The sequence below is a fragment of the Nanorana parkeri genome, unplaced genomic scaffold, assembly GCF_000935625.1.
Source record: "Nanorana parkeri isolate BGI_ZX_2015 unplaced genomic scaffold, ASM93562v1 scaffold3349, whole genome shotgun sequence".
In the NCBI taxonomy this organism is placed as follows: domain Eukaryota; kingdom Metazoa; phylum Chordata; class Amphibia; order Anura; family Dicroglossidae; genus Nanorana; species Nanorana parkeri.
Window position 1 is genome coordinate 4,253 of NW_017309617.1, and position 20,940 is coordinate 25,192.

The following is a 20,940-nucleotide window of genomic DNA, read 5'->3' on the forward strand; positions in this document are numbered from 1 at the left end:
AATTTTTCCTTAATATAGTAAAAAAATAAAACCCCCAGTGGTGAATAAATACCACCAAAAGAAAGCTCTATCTGTCCCCAAAAAAGGGTATAAAATTCATTTCAGTACAGCGCTGCATGACGGAATAAATGTCAGTTAAAGTACCGCAGCGCTGAATACTGAAAAATGGCCTGGATGGGAAGGGGGTTTAACACCGCGGATGTCAACTGGTTAAGGAAAACAACACATCACCAGCATAAAGTGCTAACTTGTCTCCACCATTAACTCTTCCACACCCCTCTATATCCGCTGTAAACCTAATTGTTTCTGCCAGAGGCTATAGAGTGTGGGCAAACAGCAGGGGCAATAGTGGGCACCCCTGCAAAGAGAGAAAGACTCAAATAGGGGCAGTAGGTGCAGAATATAACATTAGGATCCAGTGGATGAATTGCCTGCCAAAACTAAATTTTAAAGTACCTGCCAGAAAAGGTTCCACTCTACAGTATCAAATGTCAGCATCTAGGGATAGTATTGCTCTGCTACAAGTGTTGGTAAGAGGAATTTGTAAGTTGACGTAGGCTCTTTTAACCTCCCCGGCAGTATGTTTTTTTTAATTTTTTTCCCCCTTTTTTCGTTCTGTGTGTTTTTAAAAACCTTTTGAATCTCCCGCCGGTTCTGCCCCCATGCGACGCGGACTCTCGCAAGGGACGGAACCGGGAAGACGAGTGCCGGCATCGGCCGGAGGACACAGCGCGGCTCCAGGGACAAGGTAAGAGACGCACTGTGTATTCCCGAGTGTGGCTCGGGGTTAACGCTTATGGTACAGGAAATTAACCCCGAGCCACACTTGAGAATACCGCCAAGGAGATTAATATTTGTGGCAGTGAATTTAGATGGTATAAAACCTGATTGATTTGGGTGTATGAGTAAATTATTTTGTACAAATGACTGGCTAGAACTCTGGTGATAGCTTTTATGTATGATGTAAAAAAAGACAGGTTGGACAGGTTTATATATGGTTTGGGGATAACAATTATTACAACTTCAATTCATATATTGTGTAATTTCCCAAGGTTGGACACATCAGATAGATAAGAGGTTCTGGAAGAACCTTTTATACATTTCAGCTGGTAGACCATCATCTCCTGGAGCTTCACTAAAAGCAGCAGCCAGCTCTTCAAATGTAAAGTCTCAAGAGCGTAATGAAACATTCAAATTGGAGAAGGGTATTGTGCTCATAGGCTACTTTAAAGGTCTGCATAGAAGTCTTTAAAGTAGGTTAAAATATCAGAGAAGGAAGTCACTATGCAGTCTCCTCCAGTAGATACGGCACTGACATAAGTGATAGGTTGCTGTGATTTGTGATAACACAAATTTATGCTCCCCCTCTACAAAATATGCTTGCTGTGTAAATAAGGTTTTTTTGCTTTAAATTAAGAAATTGGTTTATATAATTGTTGCTGTTCTAACCATCTGGGTTAGGTGGCAAGGTTTGGGCTAGTCAAGAAAGCAATTTCATCTTGCTTCACATTTTACCTTTTCGCTTCCTAGGCCCCGATTTTTTTTTTATCCCAGCTGTTTGTCAAAAAAGTATACTTCTTAGGAAAGCCTTGAGATAATTGCACAATACAAAAAGGATGAGCAATGGGTTTATTAATGTTAAGGAAGTTTTGTATCTGAGCGTTATCTTCCTCTGATCAGGGATGAGTTCCAACCAGGATGGGTTAATCTTTCATAAGCTGCTGTTGCGAAAATGTTTAAATCTAAATTCGACTATCAAGAGAGAATGATTTAACATTCTTCTAGTGATGTAGTATGAGTCACATGTATATGGGCAAAAGGTTTTTAAGTCCTCACCTTCACCCCTTCATGACTGAGCTATTTTTCAGTTTCTGTTCGTAAATGACTTACACGCTTTTTAAATTTTTGCTGTGTGATTCTTCCATGGCAGTAATATACTTTCTTACTAAATGTACCCACACATATTATATATTGTTTTTTTAGAGGACAGATAGAGCTATATAATTATATCAAACATGTGTACCTAACGCCTCACTTAGTTTGAATAAAATATTTTAGAAAATGAGGAAAAAACGTAAAGAAAACACTTTTTCACAAGTTTTGATTATTATTATTTTTTAGAAATAGTTTTTTAGAATAATTACAGTATAAATGAATTAATTAATTAATTTTTTTTGTAACACTTTTTTTTGTTGTTGTCAATTTATAGCAAGCAGTCACTATGACTGCTTGATATATTAACTTTTACATTTTTGGTTATTATTAGGCGGCTCCAAACTTAGGAACAGATAATAATAACCTTAGAGACTGATCCTGACAGCATGTCAGAATCAGATGTCACTAAGGCCTGGTTCACACCTGGGCATTTTACAGCGCGTTCCTACGCGCTGTAAAACGCTCAACATGTGAAAACCAATGATTGCCTATGGGCATGGTTCCCACCTGGGCGTTTTACAGCGCGTAGGAACGCGCCCCAAAACGCCCAACGCCCAAAGAAGTACAGGAGCTTCTTTGGGGCATATTTGCCGCACGTATCCATTAGGATACAGCTGGATAGCCCTCGGAAACGCGCGTTTCATGCGTTTCTTTTTACCGCAAATCGCGGTAAAAACACGAGGCGCGAGTTAAACACGCATATTCCGTACGCTTAGGTGTGAACCCAGCCTAAAAGTTTCTGATCCTACCCAGAGTATCAGAAGTGATACATTTCAGGCACAGAGATACATTGTAACTGAAATATATCACAGCTTTGTAAACATTGGTCACGTACAGTGTACGCGGCGTCATTTGGGCACTTTGTGGCGGGACGTACAGTGTACGTCTCCCGTCACAAAGAGGTTAAGGGAACCATAGTCAGAGCCACACAGAGGAAATGAAGAAAGCTTCAAAGGAGCAGTGGTATAGTTATGTAGGATTGGGCCCTAGTGCAAACCTTGGATATGAGTACGCCCGTATTTCCTCTCAGTATTAATAGTTACAGTAACAAAGCATGCAAGACAGAGTTAGGCAGGTAGATCACCTTAAAGGACTGCTCATTAGAAGCTGTTGGACCTTTGCTGGTTACAGGGATGCATATTCATGAGTTTGGCATCTGCCCAGAGAAGTTCTCTACGCTGCTCTGCAAATGTGACCTCTATACTTAGTGCACTCTCTACATGTAAGTCTTAAATCTACAGGGCAATAAAGAGTGGTATGGGCGTCTAATCACATGTATGATGGCATAAATTATGATATCCCATACACTAACCAAAGAATGTTTGAACAGTTGTGGTGTCAAGCTTTCTCTTTAACAATAAACTGTCACCGAGCCCATCCAGAGCAAAGATACAGTGAGGGGAATTTATCAAAAATGGAGCAGACAAAATCTAGAGCAGCTATGCATGTCAACGAATCAGCATCTCTCTTCAGTTTGTTCAGTTAAGATTTGAATATGAAAGAGAGAGCCTGATTGGTTGCCATGCACAGCTGCTCCAGATTGTGTCTGCTCCGGTTTTGATAAATCCCCTTGAGTGTCTGTATAAAACCCTCAGCCAATGTCTGACCTCAGCCAGGGGAAATTTTGACCACTCTTCTATACAAAATTCATTCAGTTGGAAGATGTTTGTGGCTTTCCTTTCCTGAACTGCATCCACCCACAGCACTTCAATGGGATTCAAATTAGGTTCAACTTCTGGACAGACGGCTTCACATACTCATCAAGCACACTTTGATATGATGCAAATTTCAGAGTTGACATGATGGCTGCAAGCTGCCCAAGGTCTGAAGCAGCAAAGCAAGCCCAAATCATAACATTTCTACTACCACATTTCTAACTATTGTCAGTGGCCAAACAGGGAGAAGAGAACAGAGCCGCTGTCAAGTTTCAGGATGGAGTCTGTGTGTGGTTGAGTAGTTCAGTATGCCGAGTGGAGGATCGGCAAATATCTGGATTATTTACCGATCATTCTCTGTGCAGAACAAACACTGGAGTGATTGCTGATCCATCCAGTGTTTGTAAATAACTGTGTCCCCAGTTATGAATGAACAGGAAGTGTGTACATCACTTCCTGTTCATTCATGAGTTTCTGAATGGACAGTGCACTCACTATAGAGGGTTCTAGTCATTCATAATTGGGGAGAGTACTATGCCTCTTCAGTCTAAAAGTTAAAAAAAAATAAAAAAATAAAACACAACCCCCCCACACACACATAATATACACCTGCAACAGTGTGCACCAAATTATGCACATGCGCTGCGGTGCATTGTTAAAATGTTATTTATTTAAAGGCAAGGCGTTTATTTATGGCAAGGCGTTGTGATACGCTGTGTTGCGATTAAATTTATGTCTGCATCATTTTATCACGACACAAACACCAACGCAGAGCAAAAATGACATTGCACACCAGACGTTACCACACAGATTTTTAACACACATGGGAGTGTGGGCAACTACATGGCAGGTGAGGTTTAATGTAAAAAAGTGTAAGGTAATGCATTTTGGGGTTAACAATAGGCAAGCGGAATACACATTAATGGGTGTTCCACTAGAGAAGTCAGCAATGGAAAAAGATTTGGGGGTCATAGTTGACCGTAGATTGAATAATAGCTTGCAATGCCAGGCTGCGGCAAACAAAGCTAGCAGAGTACTGTCTTGTATTAAAAAGGGAATGTACTGTAGAGACAAAGCAATCATTTTGCCACTTTAAACATCACTAGTTCGGCCTCATCTTGAATATGCGGTTCAGTTTTGGTCACCAGTCCACAGAAAGGATGTCCTGGAGCTGGAGAGAATCCAGAGAACGGCAACTAAACTAATTAAGGGGCTGGAGGATCAAAGCTATGAGACAAGGTTGCTAAGTTTAAAGTTGTTCACGCTGGAAGTGAGGAGATTAAGAGGGGACATGATTTTGTTGTACAAAATGTTCAGTGGTGATGGAAACATTGGCACTAAACTTTTTACTGTAAACTCCCTAACAAGGACTAGCGGCCACCACCTAAAATTGGTGGAAAAAAGTAGGGATGCACCGATATATCGGCCGCCGAAAATGCAATTTTTCTGCCGATACAGCGGCACATCCCTGCTTTCCTTCCTCTGCTGGCTGTCACACTTTCTCTCCTCCCTGCTGGGACACAGCAGCGCCCAGCGGGGAGGAGAGAAAGTGTGACAGCTGGCCGAGCGCTGCGGCCGGCGCGTCTTCTCCCACACCGCTTCTGTCACAGTCCGGCAGAGCGGTGTGTGGGCGGAGACTGCCAGCATTGTCATAGGAGGCTGAGCTCTCCTCCCTGCACCGCTCGCTCAGCCTCCTGTGACAGCTGTCAGGATGGAGAGCAAGTGCAAACACTCAGCGATCAGTGGAGGTGATCTACATCAGCTCCTGTTCATTCATAATTGTGGTTATAGTAAACATACTCTGTCCTCATGTTATGAATGAACAGGAACACTCAGTATAGAGGATTCCTGTTCATTTATAACATGGCCTGCAGAAAAAAAGATTGAGGACTCTGTGTCCTAAATCTCTTTTTCTATTTTAAAAGGGAAATATCAGGGGTCTGTTTAGACCCCTAATATTTCCCCGAAGTCCCAATTTATACACAAAGGGCGTAAGGGCTTCCTTTCAGTCAGAGCGGTTACATTTTGGAACTCTCTGCTACAAGCAGTGATATATGCTAAGAATATTGACTCGTTCAAAGATCAATTAGATACCGTCCTAAGAAACCATAACATACAGGGGTACAGGTATTCTTAAATACTAGACCACATAGGGACTCTTATACACACGCACGCCCAACACACAGACAGGTTTGACTTGATGGACCTGTGTCTTTTTTTCAACCTTAATACTATGCAACTATGTAAATATTTGTTTTTTATTAACTCCGTACAGTTGTATGTTTTAGATTTAGTCGTAATCGTAAATTATGTTTTTTGTGTGCGCTGATACAGATTTTAGTGTGCTTTTATCGATTTATTGTGTATTTTTATCGGTTTAATATTGATTTGATAAACATTTGCACAATTATTGCAGCGCCTACAAAATTAGTAGCACCATCTTTTTATTCTACCGGTTCTGTGCTTTCAGGAAATGTATGGTTTGGGGGGTCTTTTACAAACTCTAAAAGCAGCAGTTGAAAATGAAAGAAAAAGGCGAAACATTGCAAAAATGGTGTGGCTAGCTGAGGTTAAAAGTGGAACACAGGGCTTGGCAGCGAAATGGTTGAATGCCTGTTAGGTTCTTTTTTTGCAAAAGAAGTGGACAAAGTTGTTGGTACACTTCCACCAAGAACCCACAATTTTCTCTGAAATAACTTGAAACTGACCAAAGTAATAAGCTATTGTTTATTTCATATTTAATAAAACAACTGACTTTGTGTTAGATTTTTAATTCAACAGAATATTTTAATGAATAAAACAAAAACAACTGCATTGACCAAAATGATGGGACTCTTAACCTAATATTTTGTTACACAACCAAAAGGAAAATCTGTCAGGCTGTGTTTATGCCGTTAGATGCTTTAAATGACGCATGTTTACATGTGTTTACGTGCATATGGATCCATCAGGGACCAAATCCTAGCATAGAAATGTGTCTACATATACGTTTAACCAACAGAATGAATGGTCACCAGCACTCCAAATGTTCTTCAATGCCAAATCTTTTTATTAGATATAGCAGGTCATATCACACGTATTTCTATATAATAAAATGTATGAATTTTATCTCAATTAATGTGTTGATATACTTATCTTCAGTATTCAAAACGTCAAATTAATAATATGTGTAATTACAGAAATGCTCGAACTGTGGGAATAGTATGGTCCTGAGTAGACATTAAGAAAAGTAAACCATAAAGCCACTGGCGGCAGCAATCGGGTGATTGCTTTCATTTACAGAACTGCAATGTTCTGGTTGCCAATAGGCAGCATTTTACAATTTACCCCTTTTAAAAATATATTGTGCTACACACATAATAGTTAGTAGAAGAAATAACATTACATAACTTAATCTCTTGAGTGAGTAAACCTTGCTGAAAGGGAATTCTGTTGCAATGAAATGTTCTAACTCCCCATGTTGTCAAAGCAAATGTGATCCAGAAGTGAAAATGTTATAATTAGCAGCATCAGAATCCACAATTTCATTGACGGTAACTTTTAAATCGCAATGCAACTTTACTAGCTGTACAGTAGCAGTAGAAGAACACACTGTTTTCATTAAAAATGTATTTTTACATTTATACAAATCAATACAAATACACCACTTCCTTCACCATTTCGAAACAACTTTAGTAATGTTTTCAGTGAAAAACAACTATCATTTTAGTTTGCTTTTATTATAAAAATAAAAACAATAATGCAACATTGTCCATCACACTTTCTTAAAAACATTGTTTCAAAAGCAAAAGGGACAAATAATATCATGGAAATTTCAACATTCTGTTGTTTTTGCATAAATGTAAGTGTTATGATTTAAGTGTTATTAAACTTAGTGTTCACCAGGTGCATTGTGCACATTATATAATAGAATGATCTATGGCTTCTCCTAGAAATAAAATGCGATTATTAGAACTTTTTAAGTATAGCATTTAGATTTTAATAAATCATTTTATTGGAGATTTACTAAAGACCCCTTTTTTCCTCATTTTATATTTTTTCTATTTGTCATTTTTTTTCTAAAAAGTGACTAAACAGAAAATTTGTAATACTTCATAATGTCTTTTATGTTAACCAATTTTAAAGTCAAACCTCAGTTTGTATCACACTCACCACCTTCCATGTCCTCAGTCCAGTTCCGGCTGCTTCCGGTTGGCGAAGATGGAGATGTGTAGAACTCTCCCCCAGGACTTGTGTCTACATCATCTTCCAGGGAGCCAGACTTGTGTCTCTTACTCCTGTACAGGGAAAATTATTAAAGGACAGAGTGACTGTCAAGGCAGATGTCTTACAATAAAGTGGAAGGAATCTCTACAACAAAATCGAAAGACTAGTTACTGAACCTTTTTTATTGAAAATGTTTTTAATTTTGCATAGCCGCACTGCCCTAAGCAGGAGCAGGAGTCAGTCTGATTCTGATTGATAGTTCGGCTTTCTGAATTGTTTGCCTCTGCCTGCTGTGTCCCTGGCAATAATAAGGGAGGCTGCACTAATCAGAGTTAGGAATGTTTGTACCTCTTCAGCCAACCACTGGGAGGTTTATTGTAAGTGGTGCATGCTAGGAGAGGGTATATATTTATATATTCAGAATTGACCATGAGAAGGCAGTATTTCCCCTGGGCCCTTTCTGGATGAAGGATACTTTGGATTGTCTGATCCTCCTGGGCCTGCAGCCTGAGGAGGGTGACTATTACTTTGTCTGAAGCCTGGGTTCAGGGTCTAGTACATTAAGCCTGGGGATAGAGATGCCATGGTCCTTGACTAAAGTTTGGTGAGTCACTCACAGAATTCTCAGTCGATTTAAAGGTTCTCTATCTGTGAAGGTTGTAAGTACTTTTTGTCTTTTTTCTGGAGTCTGCAAGTCCTGTATCTAACCTCTCTGAAAAAATGTACTACAAGAGATCACTAGTGTGGAAGCCAGTTAATCGGTCGCCCCTGATAGGTTGGTAAGTGCTTTGCGCCAGCAATGAAACTGTGTACCTTAGACATGCTGGGAGGGCCCTATTTTCACAGCAACTCTTTAGGGAGTAAGCAATATATCTGCATACATTCACACATATAGCACTGACATAGTTGCGGCAGTTTGTAAACCTTTAGAAATTTTCTGGATGAATGACTCCTAAAAAAATTATTTGATAATCATTTAAATCCTTGGTTCTCTACTGGTGGGTTTCGACCCAAAAGTGGGTAGTAACCGTGTGTTCAGTGGGTCCTCGCATTCCTTCCACTTTTCTAGGTGAGAGGCCCCTCCCCCTAGCACAGCACTGTCAGCCATTCAAAACATGCTGCCCGATACCGAGTGTCGGCTTGAGGTAGGGTGGGCTAGGGCCATGGCAGCGAGGGAGCTCCATCCATAAGTGCATTGCTCACAGCTCCTTTGTGTGTCCTGTAGAGGTTTCTGGACCGGAGTTATGTAACATTCTGGCTCCTGGAACCTCTACAGGGTGTGCAAGGGAGCTGTACAACTGGATACACATATGTATGTCACAGTACATCAGCCCACACTGGACCGCAGGCTGAGGATCCACTCTAGTTCTTGTAAGGTAGTGAGACAGGGTGGATTTAAAAATTGTGTGTGTGCGAATGTCTGTGAGTGTGTGAGATTGTGTCTATCTGTCAGTGTTTTTGAGGGCCCGTTCACATTAGTACAGTGTGTTAATCGCACAATCCCGTGCAATTAACGCACTGTACCGCGCAATTGTACCTACCACGCGTTCTGGTGTGACAGGTGCATTGTATTGCCATTCATTTTAATGGCACCCCAAAAGCATCTCCAATCCACAGTTCTATTGTCCACATCGGTACCGCAATGCCATGCGTTCCATTGCAGTGCAACTTGGGTCACAACCTAATGACCAAGGACAAATGTGGGTCCTCAGGTTACGCAGGTTGAGATCCACTGATCTAAATGATATTAATAAAAGCTTATTTATATTTAAGAGCACACACAACATATATTAACAGGGTTATTCACAAAGCTGCCGAAGGCAGCCGAGTGAATAACCCAGCCGAAGTGAGCCGAACAATGTTCGGCTATTCACTTCAGTCGTGTACGGCTGATTTCAACCATACATCGGCTAAAATCAGCCGTATCTCGGCTGTCTGCAGTCAGCCGAACATGTTCTGCATGTTCTGCATGTTCGGCTGAGCCGAAGTGCAGAAGGACTTGGACTCAGCCAATCCAACATCTAGATCGGCTGAGCCGAAGCTCCGGCAGCTCCCTCGCTGCCGTTCACCACTATTCTCATAGGGGCCGAATGGCAGTGAGTAAATAGCCGAATGCCATCTTGCGGCATTCAGCTCGGCTATTCTGTTCGGTACCTCCGTGGTACCAAGCAGAATTGAAAATAAGTGGGGAAAAAAAGGTTGAGAAATGATTTTAAAATGATTCAAAATAGGAAAATGTAAAATAAAATAAAAATATTTTAAAGAAAAAAAACGATTAGGCGGAGCTAGCAGTGAAAGGAGGAATCACTGTTAAATAACTGCCAGGAAGTGCATCAAACTAGATTTCATACATTGGGACCACATACTGTATTTTAAATACAAAAATAACCCATTATGGTTATCTTTCTTCTTTAACCAGTGTTGCTTTATATCAGGAGAACAGACAAAAGATTCTGATTGATTACTTTTTGGCTTGATTTAACGTCAATAAATGAGAGTTTCCATGGTAAAAAAATGAACTGGCATTGCATACCAGGCAATCTCTCCAACAGAGCTATGGATAGCAAGAAAACATGACAGTTACACTTTATATCAATGTTTCACTTTAAAGCTCAATCGAAGTCTATCATTATGGTTTCTCTTTATAGTCATTTATTGCCGTTTGTATTTATATGATTTGTAGCTAAAAAATTCATAATATTTTTTAACTGATTAGAACTTGGAAATACCTTGAATACCTTTTCCTCTTAGGCCTGGTTCACACCTGGGCATTTTACAGCGCGTTCCTACGCTCTGTTAAACGCTCAACATGTGAAAACCAATGATTGCCTATGGGCATGGTTCCCACCTGGGCGTTTTACAGCGCGTAGGAACGCGCTGCAAAACGCGCTGCAAAACGCCCTACGCCCAAAGAAGTACAGGAGCTTCTTTGGGGCGTATTTGCCTTGCATATCCATTGGGATACAGCCAGGTAGCCCCGGTAAAAACGCGCGGCACGAAACGCGTGACAAACGCGCATATTCGATACGCCTAGGTGTGAACCCAGCCTTAGTGGAAATACACTTTCTGCGCCCTCCTACTCTAGTGCTCTATACTGGCATAGATAAGTACACCATGGCCAAACTCACAGATGACGTCATGTACACTTGTAGGCCTCATATACACATGCAGCAAAGGGGCAGTAAAAACAGGTAGTTGATATGTATTATTACTGCTCCCAGACCACCCACCTAAAACCTAACATAACAGCTGCTCTGGTTTATACACATGCCATGGCCGCAATTTTATACAGCATGTTGTGTTTGGCAGGTGGTATTGCTTGCCAAAAGTGTCCATTCAAGTCAATGGGACTGCACCACAAACACGTGCCAACCACTGTGCACACAGTTTCAGTGTGGAATTGCAATGCAAAATTCCCTTGGGATAAAAGAAAAAAACAGACAGCAGGTAGCAGTTTAGCCTCCTAATTGCTTGCAAACCACCGCTCAACCATGCTCTAAAAAGTGATTCACCGCAGACTACTTTTCAAAGGGCAATAAAAGTCCACTGCACATATAAACAAGGCCATACTGTGGAGAAAGAGAGGGGCGTGTCATATCAGGTCAGGTAAAGTGCACTGGACAGTGTAGTCAAATACAGTCAGATGATTACAAATGGACTTTGAAAAAGAGCAAGGTATAGAGGGAGCAGCAGGGGGACCATTTGGCTGTAGGGCTGCCAATCTGATAGACAGTCCAACAGCCAACGGAAGAAGTGCACAGCAGGCTGACAACGCTGCTGCTAATTGTGAGGAAGTGGCTTAGCGGTGTCAGCATTAAACAGGATGTGCTGTTTTTTTGGTGACTCCCCAGTTAAGAAACTACAATAAATCCTCAGCAAATGACTTGCTTAAGAAAACTGTATACAGTGAAACACGATGCCAAACATACTGAAAAATATTTTTAGTTTTACATATACTTTAAGTGAGCACATGTATTTTAAAATCAACTGAAGTAAGTTAATTTTAAATAAGAAGGCATTTAAACACAAGTATTTAGTACAAAAGGTTGTAAAAGGAGTTTGAAACCTGTAAAAACAGGATTTTTGGTGCGTACCAGAAAATCCATTATATGAGGTTCAGTAAAGGACAAAGGAATAATTAATTCTGATATGATTGTGATATACTGCCACCTAAAGGAGGATTTGGTCTCTGGAAAACAAAAAAGCCATGGCCAGCCAGGTATGACCCCTCCACTCCCAGCATGCTTCACTTTTGTAGAAAAGCAGTAATTAAGAGTAGATCACAACACAGCAGGCACTGTGTCCTTTAATGAGCTCCAAGAAACAGATTTTACAGTAAGTCCTATTTTCTTCATTGTTTATTAACCTCCCTGGCGGTATTCCCGAGTCTGGCTTGGGGTTAATTTTCAGTACCAAGAGCGGTAACCCCGAAAATTCGTTGGGAAATTCTTCATTAGACACTGAAAGTCACTTTCAGTGTCTGATGACCAATTTCCCAACGAATCGCTATTGCTCAATTCTGCAAGTGATTCTAATTTACTATCGCTGTTTCTACCTGGTCTAAAACCGCTTTTGACCTAAAACAGCGACGATTCTGCGACCGTTATGTGCGAACTTGGTACTCTATTGACTGTGGTACGGATCAGGCACCGCCCCCAGAATTCCCATTTAATGGACCATTTTTTAAAATTATTATATTATAATTTTTTATAATTATTTATAATTACTTATTATATTATAATTTCTTATATTATAATTTTTTAATTTAGTGTTTCAAACTTTATCATACCTGGGTTGCCTACTGGACTCTTGTTTGGACAGATTTAGGTGAGTTATTAGTAACATTTACTAAGAATTACGGGCCTACAATATAAAACAACAAATTTCCATGAAAAACAATGTACCGCTTTGGGATGCTAAAATCCTGAATAATCATACTGCCAGGGAGGTTAAGAACCATAGGGGGGAATTTATCATAGCAATTGCGAGTGTTTAAACTTGCACGGAATATATTTGCACCAGATTTATGATGCTAGTGTAATGTTGTTTATAAATGAGGTTTAATAGACTACAGGAAAGAAGACTTGTAACTCCAGGCAAAAAGCTGAACTGTCGCTTCTTGAAGAACTGGTCATGGGGACTTCTTAAGTTGGGATTGTTTTGATAGGTGATGCTCACTGTCACCCAGAGAAACCTCCGCCACCTCAGCCCTTCTCTTCTCTGCTACTGACTACCTCTACGACAAAATCTCACCCCTGTGCTGCCCTGACCTGGCTACTTCTGTCTTCAATAGTTCGCTGTCATCCTGCCTAGACACCTTGGCTCCTCTCACTAGACGCAGACTAAGACCACGTCCACTACAACGGTGGCAAACGGAGAAACCAGACATTTAAAAAGACATAGCCTCGCTCTTGAGCAACTGTGGCGGAAAACTAGGTCTCTGTAAGACTTCACCCTGTATAAAGCTGCCCTCCTAAAATAAAATTCCTCCCTCCATGCTGCCAAACTTATTTTTTAACTCTCATTGACACACTCTCATCCAGACCTCGTCAACTCTTTTCTCAAAATACCTGAACAATGCCTGCATGAAATCAGATTGTTTAGATATTTTGGGAGCCAGCGGGGCCGACAAGCAAGATACTGAAGCTTGGCCCAGCAGGAGATTCCTCCATCCACACAGTTTAGCGTAGATGGAGGAATCTGTTGCACTTTTGACCAGCTTGTGACCAGCGTACCTAACATAAGCACTAGGTGTCATGTATAAAGAGGAAACCCATCTGAAAAAAATTAGGACGAAAGCCCCATCGCTCAAGAGTAAAAACAGATTGCCACAAAACATAAATGCCTTGCGGGTATCAATCGATTGTAGGAAAGAGGAGAAAAGATGGAGCAAATGTGTCATTTTACGGATATGATCAATTGCCTGTTGATGAGAAATGAAACACACCTGGGAATCCTTGTGATAATCGTCATGAGAGTTTCCTGAACAAATGCACTGCATTGTAGTAAGCAGCTGAATGACCACCTGCTTTTGGCCTCTTATTCAGTTTCAGAAGCTTTATAGCATATAGGAAGAGAGCTCAATACAAACATCCCAGTTTGTATTGAGCTCAATACAAACATCCCGGTGTGCAAGTGTACCTAGAAGAATTGATGCTGTTTTGAAGGCAAAGAGTGGTCACACCAAATATTGATTTGATTTGAATTTCTCTTCTGTTCATTTACTTTACATTTTGATCATTGATAGAAATAAACTATTAACACTTTTATTTCTGGAAGCATTCTTACTTTACAGTATTTTTTCACACCTCCCTAAAACATTTGCACAGTACTGTATTAATGATCATGTGTCAACATCTAACATGTATTCTATCACAACTGCATCAGGTAAAACACTTAACGTTCTAGTGTAGACGTATTTGCATGTATTTTGTATATGTACATTAGGTAGACCAGTTGTGGGAACATTGGTGGAATAGTGAAGTACCATCACTGCTACCCACAGCAAGTCACTCACTTGCAGCACAGCAAACTGACCTGCTTCTAGTGCAGCTCTGGGTTGGCTGCAGTGCTCTAGTCCTTCTCCTTATGGCAGTCTCTATCCACATTGTAGTTCCTCCACATGACAGACTCTTTCCCTAAGGCAGTTTCTGTCCATTGCAATCCCTCTCGAAAGTGTGTTCTCTGAACTACAGTCTCTCTCCAGTGGTAAATTAATGTATTTGACTTTAAATATGTGTTTTCACATTATAATATTTATATTACTGTAGAATATGCAGAACATTTGATATTTAGTCAAAAAGAGCTGTAATGTTACATGTGGGGTTGAATAGGTAAGGCCTAAGAGTCACCAGATTTTAACAGACGCAGCCTCAGAGGAAAACATTTGGAAGCCCCTTATATAGATAATAGTTATACATTTCAAAAAATTGAGACAACATACCCACTTGATGAGGTGCTAGGGAGGGTCCTTCTCATGCCAGTTCCCGCAGGGTTTAAATCATAAGCCAGGTGTCCCTGTAGCTCTCCTAGAGAGAAATTGGGGCCTGTTCCAGATACAACTGGGGCTGCAAGTAAAACATGAAAAAATATTATCTTGACATACTCTATCATTCTTATAACACCATTCGTAACATAAAAACTAAGATAATGTAGGGAATAATTACCTTTCATAAATCAAATCAGTAAAAAGCTGAGAAAATGTTTGCCACGGTGTAGCATCCCCTCTTCTTTAACTGCCGGGAGCTTCCTGGATGTAACACGGCCTGTTAGCCCCGCCCACACCGTCAATTTACAAACAGGCAGCGATGTCCGTTAACATACAAGCGATCCGCCGGCTATAGAGCCGGCGGATCGCTTGTATAAGCTGCCGGCCCATGCCCCCCCCCCCCCTCCTTGGCCCCCCCCCATGGAGAGAAGCTGATGAAGCAGATCTCTGCTTCATCAGCTTCTTCAGGGGGGTCCTAGGTGACATTAGGGGTCTTGGAGACCACTGATGTCTCCATAAAGAGGACCTGTCACTTTTTTTGCTATCATATAAGGGCGTTTCTTAGCCCCCTATCTGATCGCAATAAAGTTAAGTGAAAAAAAGTTAAAGTTTCCCCCAAAAATTAGTTACACATAAAAAAGGATTAAAAAAACAATTTTTTTAAAAAAGTTCCCACCCATACGTACACGCATGCAAACAGGCGTCAGGTGCGCATGCCTGCGAAAACGACAATTGCGCCCATTACGCCGCACATGTTACATATCGCCGCGAATATCGCAGTTAGAGCGATAATTCTAGGGCCATCAATCACTGATAACACTAAACTGATGAGCTGTAAAAGCTTTTAAAGCGTCGCCTATGGTCAATTTTGAGTATGGTAGTTTTTTGCGATTTCGCGGGTGCGCGCACTTTTTAAGCATGACTTGTTTGGTGTCTATTTACCCGACGTGACCCCGTCTTTTATATTTCACCAAAATAAATGGGTAGTAATAATTGTTTCCCAACATAATGTAAAAAAAAACTATTTTTTTCAAAATTTTCAGGAATTTACCCCAATTATAGAAAAAAATAAAAGTGGTGATTAAATACCACCAAAAGAAAGCTCTATCTGTCCCCAAAAAATAGTATAAAATTAATTTCAGTACAGCGTTGCATGACGGAATAAACGTCATTCAAAGTACCGCAGCGCTGAATACTGAAAAATGGCCTGGCCAGGAAGGGGATCTAAACACCTGGTCAGCAAGTGGTTAAACAATACTCTGTAAACATCTGGGAACTGAAGAGACCAGTTGCTGGAGTTTTGGGAGAGGAATGTTGTCTCATTCTTGCCTGATATAGGACTCTAACTGCTCAGCAGTCCTTGGTCTTCTTTGTCGTATTTTTTGTTACAAGATGCGCCAAATATTTTCAACTGCTGAAAGGTCTGGACTGCAGGCAGGCCAGTTAAGCACCCGGGTTGCAGTATGCGGTTTAGCATTGTCCTGCTGAAATATGCAAGGCCTTCCCTGAAAAAGACGTTGTCTGGATGGGAGCATATGCTGCTCTAAAAGCTGGATATATCTTTCAGCATTGATTGTGCCTTTCCAGATGTGCAAGCTGCCCATTCCATACACACTAATGCACTCCCATACCTTAGGTGATGCAGGCTTCTGAACTGACAGCTGATAACAAGTTGGAAGGTCCCATTCCCTTTTAGCCCGCAGGACGCTGCGCCCATGGTTGCCAAAAAAGAATGTAAAATTTTGATTTGCCTGACCACAGAACTGTTATCCACTTTGCGACAGACCATTTTAAATGAGCTTTGGCCCAAAGACAGCAGCTTGGATTTTTGGATGGCACGGTGAACTGTGTTCACAGACAGTGGTTTTTGTAAGTATTCCTGAGCCCATGCATTGATGTACATCACAGAATCATGCCTGTTGTTAATGCAGTGCCGTCTGAGGGCCCGAAGATCACGGCCATCCAATATTGTCCCTTGTCCCTTGCGCACAGAGATTTCTCCGGATTCTTGGAATCTTTTGATATTATGTACTGCAGATGATTATATATATATCTATTTATATCTATATAGATAGATATATGTATATATATCTATCTATATAGATATAGATATATATATATATATATATATATATATTATATATGCAGACACACAAACACATACACAAAAAAAACATAGATTGAACTGGATGGACCTTTGTCTTTATTCAACCTCACCTACTAAGTTAATATGTCGCCATCTTTGTCTAAAATTAGGAACTTATTCAGGGAGGTTCTATATACTTTTTCTCCACTGGACTCCATGGAACCAGCAGACCCATTCTGCTGCAGCTGGAGTTTAGCTAGCTCCTCTTTGTGTTACAGAAGCAGCTTGGTGATGTAGAATGAGCTGGAGATGTAGCGGTGGATCAGCTGAGTTTAGCAGTTGTTGGTTGGCCCCCAAGGTTAAGCATCTGGCTCTCAGGCTGGTCACCCTGGACATCACATCCACCTGCATCTTGTGGTGGGGAAGACTCCTTCTCCTGGGTATCGCATCCTGTGACATCAAAGAAAGGGGCTGGTCTGCTCAATCATGCAAATCCAGGGCACAGACCATCTGCTCCTTCATCTGGCCCTTGGTAGTCTGGATGTTTTTGACCTAACACAGATTAAGCAGATCAACCTGGCTTTTGATTGTTGGCGCTCGGAGCCATGGAGCGAGTATCAGCAAAACAGCAGAATTTGGTAAATGTTCAAGAGCAGCTGTTGTTAAAGTGTTTAAAGACTGGACTGTCAGCCGAAAATCTGGGTCTGAACGTGCGAATTTTGGCCGTCAGCGACTAGTCAATGTTAGGGCAGAACGGAGAGTGGCAAGACTGGTACAAGACAACAGAAGGGCAACAGTGCAGTGTCAGATTCCTCGCATCACCTTTCAACATCTCGTGGAGTCACGAGGCGGCCCAACGAAGTCATCTCCTGGCCTAAAAAGGGAATACTGATGGGGTGGTCATAATAATCTGGCCACTCAGTGTATATATACAGTTAGAGTATATTGTAGAAGGGTGTGGCAATGCCACAATGTACTTTGGCAACATTGTCCCCAAGAACACTCAGAGGGCTAAGAGGTTCCACGATGTTAAAACTTTTCCAGGGAAGAAACTGGCTTTTACGTTCCTTCCAGGTTTTCCGGACTATAGGGGGATGGAATCTCTAGTCCCCTATAGGTGTTGCCAATGACCAGTATAGCTGGATCAGGTGGCTGAGAGCAGCCTTATTAGGAGTCTGCACCAGAGTTGTGTAGAAGTTGTGTTGGACTTGTGTTTGCAGGAGGCACACGGACACAGGCAGACTCAGGTGCGTGCTGGACGCACGTGGAACAGCCGGGGGAGGGTGGGAGAGGTCAGGAAGGTGGTTGACTGCTGAGAGAGTCGGTGACCCACGAGGGGGAGCTGAGGAAAGCTACTGAGCAATACTGAGAACTGTATATGCTGAAGAAAGCGAATTATCATGAGAAGTGCATGAAATGTTGGCCTTTGTGTGAACAAAAGACTGTCTTTTAGGTTGCTGCTGGAAGCTGTCTTGTGTAAACGGGGAAGTCTACCCTGTTGATGGAAAGAGACTCTTTGTGTTTGCCCTTAATAAACTGCGTTTAACTTGCATTTCCTGACTACAGTCGAGTGTCCTTCTTACAAGATATATATATACACCCACACTGATGAAGATAATTCTGAAATTGTTCGACAATTTTTAAATCCAGCTTTTCAGAGACTAGTGCCCATCTTTACTTCTCAGACACTCTGGGGGTGATTTACTAACCTGAACACACGCAGGCACCAGGTGCGTGTGATTTTCACACAGCAAAACGTATTTATCAACCAAAAGGTCTCTAAAAGCATATTTCCACTAATGCCATATATGGAAAAATCATGCACATGATGCATATATAATGCTGCTTCACAGTTTAGACAAAAATGGTTAGCTCATGCATTTACATTCCTGCATTCATCAACGCAAGCAACATAGAGCTAATTTACACAACATCACCTTGTAATTCATGCAGGGCTTTGCACAACACATCTGCTGGGTGTGTACACACTACAAAGGTGTTTAGATTCCACCCATAGATCATGCTGGGAGGGAACACACTATAGAGGTGTATACATGTTCGTGGTGTGTTTATAAGGTTAGTAAATCAACCCCTCTGACTCTAAAGGTGCCCATACACTGCACGATTCTCGTAGGAGAATCGCGGGAAATCCCACGATCGTAAGAGTATCATGCAGTGTGAATGAAGGCGTGCGACCGTTTCTACTGTATGGTCGCACGTCTTTTGTCTAAGGAGCATGCTAAAAAACCAGCCGAAAATATTACGATTTTCGGCTGGTTTCAATGATGCTCGGGAGACAAATGCCGAATGGGCCGGTGTGCGCACGCGCACACTGCCCTTTCAGCATTGTGGTCATCGGAAGCCCGCCCCTCAGGGGGGCAGGCTTGCGATGATCGCAAGTACGATCTGCATGTCCAAGATGGGCAGATCGTGCGTTTTTGTTAATTACTTTACAACCATCGCAAGACTAAAGTCTTGCGATGGTTGTAAAGTGTATGGGCACCTTTAAATGCTCTTTTTATCATGTTACTGACCTGTTGCCAATTAACCTGATTAGTTGCAATATGTTCTTCCAGCTCTTCCTTGTTAGTACCACTTACATTACTTTGCCTTACCTTTTTCTTAAAATGGTACATTTTCTCAGTTTAAACATTTGATGTGTTCTATTTTCTATTTTAGATAAAATATGAGTTTATGACATTTGCAAATCATTGCATTCTGTGTTTATGTAGATTTTACACAGCATCCCAACTTTTTTGGAATTGGGGTTGTAAAGTCTAGGATGAAGCATAACCTTATAACTATGCAACTCCAAAAAGGAGAACTTGCATGATAAGGCCAACAGTTCAGAAACCCTATGCAAGGTTATTGACACCAAAAAAGCAACCTTCTAAGATAGAGTCAGCAGCAGAAGTTCACAAATATACTTAAACTGGTGCGTCTGTTAAAACGAAAGCAGCAGAATCAGATCCCATGGCCTCATAGGAGGTTATTTCAGAGAGACAACATACATCATTCCTTGAATATAAGTATGCACCAACAAATGATAGGTCAAAGGTAATTGAAAAAGGATGGCTAGAACAAATACGACCCTTAAATCATAGTGAGAGCCAAACCCTGGTCTACTCAACACTGGAGGAAAGACAGGATCCTAGCAAGCGAAAAGGAACACAGAGAGACCTACGAGGACTCACGCCAGGCATAAAATGCCTTCCACGTATTATAATAAGGATTTAGCCTTACGTGCTTTAACCACTTCAAGACCAGGTGTTTAGACCCCCTTCCTGGCCAGGCCATTTTTCAGTGTTCAGCGCTGCGATACTTTGACTGACGTCATGCAACGCTGTACTGAAATTAATTTTATACCAACACCTTGCTCTCAACAGCCAAACCATTAAATGTATTGACTGTAAACCAGGATGTAAGATAAGTTAATGGGTCCCCTAAGGTCTGGATGAAGCAGGTCTGTGTACCAAGGCACGCAAGGCCAAACTGGTCCATGATACAATACGATCTGTTGCGTCTGCCTACTAATCCTGAGTCCACCTTGTGATTGAAACAAGATGGCAGAAGGTCCACGTCCAGAGTCCACTAACATTGACAGAGAAGGTGAAAAACCTTCAGATGAAGGGACCACTCCCCCTGAAATAGTCTGCTTGCCAGTTGTCCTACCCAACCAACGAAGGATGTGGGAGACCTTCACCTCTTTTGGTGCCTCCCTGATGGTTGACATATGTCACAGCTGTGTCCATAGGCATTCAGCCACCAGAGTGGAGAGATGACCAAGCACCCCTCCCCATCAATAAAAGTTGGCGTCAGTTATCGCCACTGTCCAGCAAAGTGGGAAGAAGGATTTTACGGACAGCAGCACCAGAGACCAAAGCCACCACAACCACAAGGCCCTCGTCAACGGGCTTTTTATTTTTTATTGGTATTTATTAGGGTTGCACAGATACCAAGTACAGTAATCGGTACAAGTACGAGTACATGTACCGATACTTTTGAGCTCCAAGACTAGACTAGAGAAAAATTCAGAAGTTAGGAGTCAGCTGTCATTTGTAAGGAGCACA

At 41.4% G+C, this 20,940-nt stretch overlaps 1 long non-coding RNA gene across 1 annotated transcript; it reads right to left on the minus strand.

Moving 5' to 3' along the window:
- Nucleotides 1-7,747: 7,747 nt before the first annotated feature.
- On the minus strand, nucleotides 7,748-18,560 carry LOC108803060. The gene is made up of 3 exons (XR_001942255.1): nucleotides 18,549-18,560; nucleotides 14,740-14,863; nucleotides 7,748-7,867 (listed from the first exon to the last, which is right to left on the minus strand). It is a non-coding gene; the product is annotated as an uncharacterized LOC108803060 (long non-coding RNA).
- Between the last annotated feature and the right edge of the window lie 2,380 nt (nucleotides 18,561-20,940).